The 13,363-nt window shown below is 47.1% G+C and overlaps 1 protein-coding gene across 5 annotated transcripts in view; it reads right to left on the bottom strand.

Moving 5' to 3' along the window:
* The window catches only part of SLC45A4 (solute carrier family 45 member 4), a 96,891-nt gene extending 83,951 nt beyond the window's left edge, over positions 1 to 12,940 (bottom strand). For 3 of the 5 annotated variants that reach the window (XM_045005705.1, XM_045005710.1, XM_045005706.1), the window contains exon 1: positions 2,137 to 2,349. The gene's annotated coding sequence lies outside the window, so the exon portion shown is untranslated. Of the gene's footprint in view, positions 1 to 2,136; positions 2,350 to 12,868 lie in introns of those variants that run through there. The other 2 variants (XM_045005708.1, XM_045005707.1) reach the window with 2 other exon arrangements.
* Positions 12,941 to 13,363: the final 423 nt, after the last annotated feature.

The following is a 13,363-nucleotide window of genomic DNA, read 5'->3' as shown; positions in this document are numbered from 1 at the left end:
TTGTGTACTGTATTAACATTTTCTTCAACAGATTAAATTGATGCAACTCAGTTCAAGTTTCAACCTATCAAAGATCACCAGGTTCTGGAAGTGAAGGGAAATATTCTATTACTGTAACCTCTTACTGGATTCAGCAAATAGCATTTCCCTTTACCCTCCACCAGAATGGTGATAAGCAGAAATCCGCTCTCATGAAAATAAAAGGATTAAATCTGGTTATAGTTAAAGCATGCAAACATTTAACAGGAAAAAGAGACCAACTCCAGGTCTCTCATAGCCTGGCTGCTCAAGGACAAATCCACACCCTCAGAACCCTGCAAAGCAACTCATCTCCCACACCAACCAAAAACAGCACTGGGGCCTCCTATCTACAGTACTTGTCTCTTCTGGCTCCTGTTCATATTCTCCTTTCCATCTCCCTCCTGCTGATATTCCCCCCCCCACACACACACACTTCATTGTATCTGCCTTACCCCAGTAACCAGCACTTGTTTCCTACTCCTCACCCACCCTGTCATCCATCCTTTGACAGCTATCATCCTCCTCTCAATAGCCAGCCCCATCTCCTTCACCCTCTCACCACTCAGCCCCATATCCAACTAACTCACCTTCCACCTCCCCATTTTACCCGTTACCATCCCCAAGACTCCGTGCCTTACCCTATAGTAGGCCCCTGTGGGGGTAAGACCTCCCCTTCCACCTATCATTCCTCAGCCCATCCCCCAGAGAAGCCCCAGCACCTCACCCCCCATTTATCCCTTCCACCCAGCACCTCACCTGCTTGGCTTCCCCAGTGTGTCCCTAATCCAGGAAAATAACTCCCTCACCTTCCTCCCAAGCCCCTCATCCAGCCACCCCCCTACCTGTCAGCCAGCCCCCTCACCCCACCACCCACTTACCTCCCTCCCTCCTCTCCACCTGTTCCGTCCACACTTCCCCAGCCCCTTCCCCAGCCCACCTCCACCTGCCAACTACCAATCGCCCTCCATCCCCCTGTCCATTTACACCCACCACCTATCCCAGCCCCTAAAGCAGCCACTCCCCCACACACCTGTCCCAGCCCCATCCCCACCACCAGCCTCACCCAATCCCATCCCCTCACCCAACCACCACTCCCTGTCCCAATGCCCCCATCCCCTCACCCACTCCTGTCCCCCATCCCAATCCACCCCCTCCAGTGCCTCATCTCATCTCATCCCATCCCCCCCACCTGTCCCAGCCCCTCACCTAGCCACCACCCCATCCCAATGTCCCCAGCCCTTCAATCCAGCCACTTGTGCTGCAGGGAGGATTGGATTGGGACCTCACCCAGTCCTGTCCCCATCTTCCAGTCTCCCACAGCACCTCACCTGGTCCCATCCCATCCCCCCTACCTGTCCCAGTCCCTCACCCAGCCACCTGTCTCAATGCCCCCGGTGCTTCACCCAATCCCATCCCCTCACCCAGCCACCACCCCCATCCCAATGTTCCCAGTCCCTCACCCAGCCACCTGTCCCAATCCAATCCCTCCTGCAGCACCTCACCTGGTCCTGTTCCCTTCTTCCAATCCCACCCCCAGCGCCTCACCCGGTCCCATCCCATCCCCCTACCTGTCCCAGTCCCTCACCCAGCCACCTGTCCCAATCCAATCCCCCCTGCAGCACCTCACCTGGTCCTGTTCCCCTCTTCCAAGCCCAGTGCCTCATCTAATGTCCCCCCCGCGACGCCTGTCCCAAAGCCCCTGGTACCTCACTCAATTCCATCCCCACACCCACCCACCCCATCCCAATGCCCCCAGTCTCATCCCCCCCTCACCCTGTCACCTATCCCAATCCAACCCCACCCCCCACAGTGGCTCACCCAGTGCCGTCCCGTCCCCCCCCCCCACCTGTCGCGGTCTCTCTCACCCAGCCACCCCCGCCACCTGTCCCAAGGTCCCCCCCACCTGTCCCGGTGCCTCACCCAGCGACCCCCGCCACCTGTCCCAAGGTCCCCCCCACCTGTCCCGGTGCCTCACCCAGCGACCCCCGCCACCTGTCCCAAGGTCCCCGGCGCCTCACCCGTTCCCCTCAGCTAGCCCGGTCCCTCACCCAGCCACCCCCCCACCTGTCCCAATACCCGCCCCGCCCCCCCCAGCTCCCCTTGTGCCTCCTTTACCTGCCGCCGGGTCTCCCCCTCTGCCCGGTACCTGGCCCCTGTGGCCGCGGAGGGGGTGGGTGGCTGGCTGCGGCAGGCAGGTGGGTCGGTCAGGACGGGGCGGCTGGGGCCCGGCTGCTCCCCGGGGGCGGGTCAGCGCGAGTCGGATCGGGCCGGCGCGGGCTGAGCGGACGGGTGCGGGCAGCAGCGGCCGCTTTATACCGGGCTCCTCGGAAACCGTCTCCCTGCAACGCTTCCGCTTCCGCCCCCTCCTCTGGGCTCATTAATATGCAGAGAGGGGCGGGGCTCGAGGGCAGGCGCGCAGCCCAGGGGGGAGGGGGCGCCCTGAGGGAGACGGCACGCCCCATTGGCTACCCCGCTGTCCGCGCGGGGCGGGGGGCGTGCGCCAGCCAGGGCATCACTGAGGGAAGAGCGGGAGGCCCCAGGTTGGGTCACTGGGCGGGGGTTGTTATGGTAACCTGGGTACCCCAAGCGAGTGGGGGGTAGGGACAGGGGGCCCCAGCTTGGCAAGCAGGAAGGGGCTGCCCATAGGGGGTAGCACAGAAAGGAAGGCAGGTCCCAGCCTGGGCATCACTCAAGGGAGGGGAAGGAGGAGGCCCCACAATAAAGGGGAGCTAAAGCAGGAGGGAGGGGCACCAGTAAGGAGAAGGGTGTCCCTCCTGGGCATGAGCACTGGTGGGAGAGTCAGCTTAAACACTGGTTTCAGAGTAGCAGCCTTGTTCGTCTGTATCTGCAACATACACGGCTGCTACTCTGAAACCTGTCATTATGCAAGGCGCTGAATTTAGCCGTATGGAGTGGAAATCCATCAACTTCGTGAAAAAACTCGCGCAGATACAAACAGACATCATCTTCCTTTCCAAATGCAAACAGATGGACATCATCCCCAAAGGACTGAAAGTAAAAAAAAATCCATTACAATCTACATACCACACAGACTATGCTGACAGATTGTGCCACACTCTCTCAAAGAAACTGCAGAACCACCTGATCAACATCCTATACAGCAAACTGGGAAAGATTACAAACAAGTACTCCTGTTCTTTTTGCAGCTTAAACACTAGATGACATGGTATCCTAGCCTGGGTATTTGGGGGGAAAGAGGATGTCCAAGACTGAGCGGGCCAAATGGTGTCCCAGGCACAGCATGCCAATTCTGCCTCTGTAACAAAAACACAACAACTACAAAATCTAAAGGAACCAAATATTTTGTCACATAGCTTTCTCTCAAAACTGTATATGATAATTTTAATATCTCACACTAATTCACGCAAGGGTATCAATAAGGGCCCAGTTCAGTAATGATAGGAGCTATTTATAACAAGATCATCACTAGAATCGTTGAAAAACAAATGCTGAGAAGCCAAAGTCAGATTTAGTGGCAGCGTTGCCACCTCTTGGTGAACAAACTCATCTGCTTCACAGTGTAGCATCAGCACAGGGAAGTGCTGACACAAGGTATTGCCTTAACAGAGATAACAGAAAAGAATACGGCTACAACCATGGAGACGGCTGCCTTTGGGGCAGCAGGCCATAGTTTTCAGTTTTCAAACCCTGGTATGATCAGGAGAATCCCACAGAACTTGGGGTAAATGACAGGCACATTTTAAGTCAGGAAGGGACAATTATGATTATCTAGCCTGACCTCCTGCATAACAGATCACTGAACTTGAAATTGGCTTCAGGCTCATAACTTCTGTTTTAGCTATAGCTTATCTTTTAGAAAGATATCCAGTATTTATAGAAGAGACATGATTTAACAGTTTGGGGAAGGAAAGAGTGCGTGACTCAAGTTAAACAGAAGCCTTCCACATTTAATGTACTACGTGAAAATAATACCACCTGAAGAGTAACTATAAATGACTCTTACATATTGTATATTTAGCATTTATATCATTATCCTTTACAGACGTGATGAGCGGGCACCTTTCCCAACCTGCTGATCTACAAACACAGTCCACACGTAAGTCCAAATTCACTCCCTTCCTGATGTTTGGCTTTAACAACAGAAAACAACACCACCTTAAAGCTCAACCCAAATGTTCTCCCCAGAGTTGGCTGCTCTTAAGGTTCCTTGCTTAGGACTGTTCCACCAACACCTTACAAAGCCACTCTCACTTCTTTACATCCAGGTGAGGTACCTGCCTCAGTGAGTCAGTAAAACCCACTTACCCCTTTCTCAGCAGGATCAACATATTTTAACAGGGTGGGTTGTAAATACTGCTGTACAAATGTTAACTAAATTATATAAAACAATGTATAAAGCACAAAAACCCTCAGGAAATTCAGAAGCTTAGGTTCTGACAGCAATCATAACTCTGCTGCATCATGCACATATCCACTTTACAGTATATCTGTTGTTACACAAATATTTTCCCTATGGCCACACTTTTAGTTCCACACATTTTATTCACAATTAGCCATATTTCCTAGATCCAAACAGTGTGCTTACAGCTTTTTGCAGGTTAGCATGAAATTTAATTTTCTTTAATCAATTAAACTAGGGATGGGCAAAATATACTGATATATATGGTATTTGCTTATTTTAGAGTATGTTGCACCATTGCTTTATTATTCCTATGACTATACATGCTATTAATATATATTCCAAATCAAAATCTTTGTTACGTTACTCTGAAGATTGCTCAGTGCATTCAAGAATAGACAGACCATTGAACATGTTTTTTTTTAAATTGAAAACTGCAAAAGTAAAATTAAACAATTACACATGTACATACTATTAAACAAAAAAATCTGTAATTACAAGAATCTAAACAATCTTCATTCTGCCTCTAACACAAAAACTACAAAATCTAAAGGAACCAAATATTTTGTCATATCTTTCTCTCAAATCTGTATATAAGAATTTTAATATCTTACACTAATTCATACAAGGATATTAAAAAGTGTCATCTAACACAACCATGCACAATCCACAAATCAAATATACTTTAAATTAAGGCTACCTGAATCTATTTATTCTATCAGTTTTATAGCACCTATTGCCATAGCTTAGAAACACATCCAAATTATTAGTTGTTTTTTTTTTAACTGAGCAAAACAATTCTATATACCTCTATGGAGAAATATCACAGGAGAGGCAAAGCTACCATGCAAATTATAGATATAAACAATTGTCCTAAATAATAAAACAGCATCCATTTTATGACAACAGGAACTGTTGATGAGACAGCAAATGTGACAGCAAATGTGACACTACAGATAAAGTAATATATACTGGTATTAGAATAGCCAAATGTATAATGTTAAAGAGACATGAGGATTTAGGTTCCAGCTCCTATTGGACTCTAGGCCCTTGGGTTGGAAGTTAAGGAAAGACACGCCCATTGACTTCAGTGGAAGCTGGATGAGACCCTAAGACAAATAAAAGGATCGAGTTCATGTATTCATGGGAGCTCTTGACATTCATTTAGCAAACTTCACTGTAACACATTTATTTTTCCTTTTTGATTTATTGCAGATTAGGCTATCAAGAGGTTCTGGCACCTAGTTACCATGGAGACAGATGCCTTAAATATATCTAAGATAGATAAACATTCTTTCCCTATTAGTTTGCATAACCTTTGTTGTGGCCAAGTGTGATCCTCCACCTACCCCTGAGATATTAGTCACAATTAAGCAGTATATCCACCATCCCTCCTCATGTATTTTATGACCAGTGGATGAGCCAAATGCCAGGGAAGACACTTCCATAAAGAAAACATTTTAGTTTCAAGCATTCACAGTGTTATGAAGTGGCATTAAAAAAAAAATCCCCACATCTAGACAGTGAGACCCCAATCCAGCCCCAAATTTGTAGTCTTTAGTAACTGAGCTGCTGTTGGGGTCTCTATGTGGAAGAAGTGAAGAATCCTCCCTTCTCTCAAACTATAGTGTACCCGAGGAGCTCTTCCATGGTTGTTACTCCAGCTTCATGACTGCAGTAACCTCTGTAGCTCTTGTGACCCTGTTCATGTGGTCCATAGTACACTGATCTGTGCAACAGCAAATCATTGATTCCACTGCTTACCTGTCTTGCCCCAAAAGAGCTTCTGCACAGCGAGATTCAATGGAGTTGCATGCCTAGATGCACACTCCCTGTGCAGCCTCCTGAAATCCCTCTCCTCTTCCCATCAAGCAATGGAATGAGTTTGGGAGGGATCCTCCACATGCTCATGCAGGAAGGGAATAGGGAGAGGCAAAATTTGTTCCTAGAGCACTGTGCAAGTTAAAGTAAATTGTAATCTAATTGGTCAAATCACCTCTTGCTCAATGATTACTATCTTGAAATCAAACTGAATGTAAACAAGTTCAAAGAGTTGCAGTCATGCAAAGGGCAGGAGACATAAAAAAAAGCCACTGTGGTTTTATGCATTTCATGGATCACAGTGTGGGGAAATGGCAAGTCTGTATACACATCAGAAACCAGGAGATCTCTAGCCTGGTCCAGGTTGCTGTCAGGTGTCTATGTGACATCCTCCATCTAGACACACAAAATGGAACTGCTGTCTCCTCCTTGTTCAGGGATGCTTTAATTAAGCTGAATGTAGGTTCATTGTCAAACAGCCATCAGTTACCATGCTCCACTACATGCGTATTTTCACTGTAACTTGTAAAACTGTCATGAAAATTTACCAGCCAGGACCCAACATCTACTTGCCTACCCTTTCCCACGATTATTAGGAGGAAAAACAAAAAGTGTAATGTAATTTTACTTGCACGTCAAAAGAAATAACTTGCCCCAGGCTAGTGGGTGACAGGGTTTTGCAACGCTGCTCATGAACCCCACTTCCAAACAGTTAAATAAATGCTGTATGAGGAAAGGGACAGAAAAGAGGAGACAGTTAGTAATTAATTAAAAGTTTTACCATTATCATGAGATAATGGATTATTTAGATGATTATTCTCCAGTGTGAATCGCTTGCATGATATGCTGGCATGCCTAGATTATTTTAGCCTTACTTGCCTCCACTGTTCAGTCCCTTAAAAGCCCTGGCTTTTAAAAGACTAATTAATCAACAGAATGGGCTAAATCCCATGGATTATTTTGTCTGGCAAACGCTGGGGAGGAAAGTATCATGGCAGTTTTTTAAAAGTATTGTCTTCTGACACGGATCACTTTTCAAAGTGGCTTGTACTTTAGATGACACCATTTTTAAAACAACTGGAGCTTGATTTTAAGAAGTTTAAGAGCTGAGCACCCACAATGCCAATTCAGGTGTCTCACACTGGGCACCCAGAAAATGGGAACATCCACAATTAGTGGCCACTTTTGAAAACGTGGCCCTTCTTCCACAGGAATCTCTTCTAAAAAGCTTCAGATTCTTGTTATTGGAGGGAACACAACATCCTGAGCTGGAGACTGAAAATGGTTTTTTTACTCTAGTGTTTTTGCTGCCAATATGCAGTCATTAGGTTAGCACTTTAATTACTGAACCTAATGGTTATCTGTGTAAAAAGGCCCATAGCTCTTTATGTCACAGTATTTTTCCTAAAGAGCATTTGGGAAAATTCTAGATTTTTCTTAATTGAGATACAGGATATAGTCTCAGGGTAAACCAACAAAAGATGTTTTGTTTAGACACAGACAAGTCATAACAAGACCTTGTACAGCAGGAGAGAGCGAGAATGAGTGTGTGTGTCTCTCTCTGTTTCCTACATAGGGGCCAAATTATGAGATGGAATTTATAAAGGATTCCCTCAAGAATCACCGAAGGCCAAGGGGCAAAATCTTTAGCTCCAACTGGCCAGGTCTGCCAGCTGCTAACATAGGCCATGAGGTGATGTAATGGACATATGCTGCTGTCACCGCCATCCATGAGTTGTCTACATCAGTTTATGCCCTGAAGAATGAGATTTGCCTATAATTATTTTCCTGGTTTGCACTGTTAAAAATTATGTTAGCCATCATAAAATTATCCTGCCCTTTTAAATTACAGCCTCAGTATATGATTAACTTCACCATAAAACATCAAGGAATTAAGCTAATAGGCAGTTTACAGTTAACAAGGGATGATTTGGTAGACCTGAAAGTAACATAATGGATAGCTATGTGCTGAGAGCAATTAAAATACTAACACACACACTGTGAGAACTGAAATCAATGTTTACTATAGTCATTCTTCTCTTCAAAGAACATTGTCAAGGGGACCTGAATTTCTAAAAATCTGCTTTCCCCTCCTTTTATGTTGTTTGTTTACTATGATTTCTCTCAGCCTGTACAATGCAACTAGATTAGTTGGTTTCACTTCCTGGTTGTCACATAGTTGCTCTTGGCTGCTGTTTGCATTTGCCGTATTGAACAGGTATATTTAAACTCTGATTTTTAAGGTTTATTGAAAGCAACATAAAAATAAAAACATTCTATTCATACTGGGTTTTGTAAAACACGAAAAAAAAAATCTAAAAAAAAAATCTGCTTTCCTGCCCCGCTCCCTCTCTGTCCCTGAGCCAATCAGCTGATGGCCCTAGCGAGGGAGAGGGGGGAAGAGCGGCAGCATGCAGGCAGTTCCCTAGAGGTAGGGGGACGGGGCTTTGGGGAAGGGGGTGGAAGAGGCATATCCCTTCCAGCCCCCTGCCCTGAGCCGTTCAGGGCAGGGGGCTGGGAGCACCCCTACAAGCCGAGCACCCCAGCCCTCTGCCCTGACCCCCACACACACTCAGCATTCTGCCCTGCACCCCCCATACCCCTCAGCCCTCTGCCTTGACCCCCACACACTCAGCATTCTGCCCTGCAGCCCCCATACCCCCCAGCCCTCTGCCCTGACCCTTGAACCCCCACACATCCCCAGCCTTCTGCCCTGCATCCCCCACACCCTCCAGTCCTCTGCCCTGAACTCCCCCACCCCAACACACCCAGCCTTCTGCCCTGCATCCCCACAGCCCCATCCCTCTGCCCTGAACCCCCCCCACACCCAGCCCTCTGCCCTGCACCCCCACAGCCCCATCCCTCTGCCCTGACCCCCCCCACACCCCCAGCCTTCTGCTCTGACTCTTGACCCCCCCACACCCCCAGCCTTCTGCCCTACACCCCCCCCAGCCCTCATCCCTGAACCCCCGCACCCCAGCCCTGACCCCATAAACCTCCCCACGCAGGTCTGGGGTCCCGGCCGCAGGCCCTGCTCAGCCCGCTGCGGGCCTAGGTGAACTGAACCCCAGGCTGGCAGCGAGCTGAGCAGGCTGGGCGGCGTAAGATCAGCATTTTAATTTAATTTTAAATGACGCTTCTTAAACATTTTGAAAACCTTGTTTACTTTACATACAATAGTTTAGTTATATAATATAGACTTATAGAAAGAGACCTTCTAAAAACGTTAAAATGTATTACCGGCACGCAAAACCTTAAATTAGAGTGAATAAATGAAGACTCGGCACACCACTTCTGAAAGGTTGCCGATCCCTGTACTACACATTCCCTCTCCTCTTGCACCTCAGCTAACTCTTTGCTAAAGCACAGGCCAGAGTTCTATCTTTTCAGGACGTTTCAGAAAACATTACATAGGGCTAAACATCAGGGCAATTGCATGGTAAAACAACTCAACTATTACCATCTCATAAAATGGACGGTAATAGTCCACAGGAAATTTCAAAGAGTGAGCACCATTCACTTTCTGAGTAAAACAAACATTTAATGCAGGCAGAGCCCATTGCAAGTAGTATAAATATTGTAAACAGTCTTTGCAATACTATGAATAACTTTTCAACAAAAGCGATTTGTGGCCCAGGGTCCTTTTGGTGCCGACAAGCAGAGGGTTCAGGGATGCATAACGGTTACTAGGTCTACCTACTGCTTTGCTAAAGGGTGTAATAATGTAACATTTTTACTGAAAGCCTGTGTCACACACATAACTATTGCAAGACGTATGTACAGCTAATACATAAGGAGTTATGTATGTAACTCATGCCTGCTTGGTGTAGAGCTCTGTCCCCCACTAATGGCACTTAGCCCAGCTAGAGGTTGATGAGTCTGCTACAGCCTTGGCTAAGAGCCATGTGTAGGGTCCTACCAAATTCACAGTCCATGTTGGTTAATTTCATAGTCATAGGATTTTAAAAATTGTAAATTTCATGATTTCAGCTACTTAAATCTGAAATTTCATGGTGTTGTAATTTTAGGGGTCCTGACCAGAAAGGAGTTGTGAGGGGGGTCGCAAGATTATTGCAGGGGTGGTTGCGGTACTGCTACCCTTACTTCTGCGCTGCTGCTGGCGGCGGCTCTGCCTTCAGAGCTGGAGAGTGGCAGCTGCTGGCCAGGAGCCCAGCTCTGAAGGCAGAGCCGCCGCCAGCAGCTGCGCACAAGTAAGGATGGCATGGTATGGTATTGCCACCCTTACTTCTGTCCTGCTGCAGGCAGGGTGCTGCCTTCAGAGCTGGGTGACCAGCTAACAGCCACCACTCTCCAGCCGCCCAGACCTGAAAGCAGTGCAGAAATAAGGGTGGCAATACTGCGACACCGCCCCCCCGTAAAATAACCTTGTGACTCCCCTGCAACTCCCTTTTGCATTAGGCACCCAATTTGAGAAACACTGGTCTCCCTTGTGGAATCTGTAGAGTATAGGATAAAAGCACACAACACACCAGATTTCATGGTCTGTGACTTGTTTTTCATGGCTGTGAATTAGGTGGGGCCTTAGCCAAGTGGCATTTAGCTCATGCAGTAGAGGCTCGTACACTAAGCTTCAGAGGTCCCAAATTTGATCCTGCCAGCCTACAACCGGGGATCTGTTGGTGCTACCATGGGCGCCAGGTTTGTATAATTTTTGGTGGTGCTCAAAATGGGTCCAAGCAGAGCTGTCCCGTCCCTATGAATGGCTCTGAAAATATACGCCCAAACGGTGGTGGAGCTGGGCCCACGTTCCTGAATATTGGTGGAGCACGGGCACCATGGGCCCATATAACTCGCCGCCTATGGGTGCTACAAGTGGGGGCTTGTCCAGGATATCAACTGGCAAGTCTCTGAAGCTTGGGACTTGTTTCCTCAGCTAGGGGAAGTATATAACCCATGCCTGCTTGGAATGGTGCTCTGCCCTCCTCTAGTGGCATCTAGCCAAACTACAGCTTGTTGAGTCTGCTACAGCCTTGACTAAGCGCTGTTAACTCATATACTAAGCTTCAGAAAGCCCAGGTTCAATCCTGCCTGCCAACAACTGGGGTTTGTTGGCATTACATGTGTACATACATTGTTCTTAAGATCTGTGAGTTTGGACTAATCACCAGAAGGTGATAAAGAAATCCCTTTCAGGCAAGAGTTGTTTTATCTGTCTGTCTGTCTATATGTAAATTGAGGATTATGTGCTTCACAATGACTGCCTATTTACAGATTGAGCAAATGCTAATCAAAAGTTCGCAAAAGCTGATTTTCTACAGACCCCCCCCCCCAAGCAGCAGGGGGTGTCCTGTTTGCAAACAGACAATTGAATGTTTGAACTATAACTGGAGGTAAAAAGATCTTTCCATTAGATCTTTCCACTAAGAAGGCAAGAGGACAATGTGTCTTATGTCATGAAAGCTGTGATACGCTGGAAGGATTTTGGCTGGTCTTTTGCTCTATTAGGAGATGACAATAACCAGTTAAGCAAGGTTAGATTCCAGAAAGCATGTTATGGTTTAATTTACATGTATCCAGCTGTTTCTAATACTTCTATCTACGTGCTATTACCTGAATCTCTGTTCTTTAACTAAACATTCCTTTTTTCACTATAAACAAATCCAAGTGCTGTGTATTAAGCAGAGCTGTCTGTGTTTGAAGGAGTAGCTGATAAGCTGAGGTTTACTCTTCCTTTGGGAACAACTTATCTGTGAATACTGTGTGTGTCCAGCCGACTAGGGGCTGAACACAGAGGGCTTGGTGGTTGATGTGTTCACATCACTAACATGCAGAGAGATAGCAGAGTCTGCATAGGCTGAGAGGAGAGGGCTTGTGTTGCCTATGGCTGGTAAAGCCAGGGAACTGACTACTGGAGGGCACAGACAGGGACAGGTGGTAGCGAGGTGCCTCACAAACCTGGGTACCCCCTGGAAACATCACACGATTAGACAGTAAAGCTAGCAGTGTTCCTTATTCAGCCTTTCCTCCTTTTGTTTCTGTTACAAACCTTCAGATAGAAGGTTTCAGCATAACATTACCTATACTTTAGTACACATGCATCTAAACACATCACTTCTGATCTTCTCTCAGAGATGATTTCCTCACTCTTTATAGGGTGACCATAGTATGTAATGTGGGTCACCTGGACTCTTAAGAGCTTGAGAGATGGCAGCACCTCAGTCCTTTCAAACACTTCAGAACCTGGTCAGCAAACTGTCCAGGGATCTCCACAGCTAGCAGCATTCCAGCCCTTGGGTTGATAGCTGACTGGTCCTCTCAGTTGCTGGTGACACAGGTCTGGAGCCTGTACAGAGTGGCACAGGGACTGGGATCAGCATATAAAATATCCATTTTCCAGCTCTCTAGAAGGTTCTTGCTCTATAAGGCACCATCTTCTCCCCATACACCCAGTGAAGTCAGGCAAGAATTCACAAACCCTCACCTCATTAAATGCTGCCCCATTCGCTCTCATTAACGAGACAGCATCCCTGTCTAAAGCAGTTAGCTGACAGCTCAATGTAAATTACACAGCCCCTGTAGCCTCTAGGGATAATAAAAGTTCTCCCTATAGGTCCATAAAACACAGTGTGGTGGACCAAACATCCTAATGGAGGGCTTCCCTAGTAGAGCTGGAATAGCACTGACCTGTATCCAAAGTAATACAGGGATTGGGACCTAGCCCTCCCAGCACAAACATCTCTTGGTCCTGGGTAGATCAGTCACTGAATCCACAGGTCTTTCTGTCATTCCTGTAATTATAACCTTTCCCCCTTGTGCTCTGATTGGCTCCTTTCTCAGAGGGGACTAGTGTCTGACCAGCCAGGTGGGTTGCTCACACAATGAAAATTTCTTATACTGCCTCAGAAACAGCTTCTGAGCATATCAGGTTACTGCCACACCCTGTTCTGGAAGTTTCTGGGTCTTTCTAGCTAAGGTGCATTGCTTTCTGCATGTGTGCAGAAACACAGAACATCCAGCTAAGATCAGTGTCTCCTCTTCACTGTTCGCTCCCCAGCCCAGGGAAATGCAAAGTCAAATGCTGCTGTATAAAGCATGTGGGTTACCATAGTAATGGTGGAAGCTGTTGTGTTGACAAGTTTCAGGTGGTTTTTTATACTCCCCTGAGTAGGTGAGTAACAC

The sequence above is a fragment of the Mauremys mutica genome, chromosome 2 (assembly GCF_020497125.1).
Source record: "Mauremys mutica isolate MM-2020 ecotype Southern chromosome 2, ASM2049712v1, whole genome shotgun sequence".
In the NCBI taxonomy this organism is placed as follows: domain Eukaryota; kingdom Metazoa; phylum Chordata; order Testudines; family Geoemydidae; genus Mauremys; species Mauremys mutica.
The sequence above is the reverse complement of the archived record's forward strand: the minus strand, read 5'-3'. Positions and strand labels throughout refer to the sequence as shown.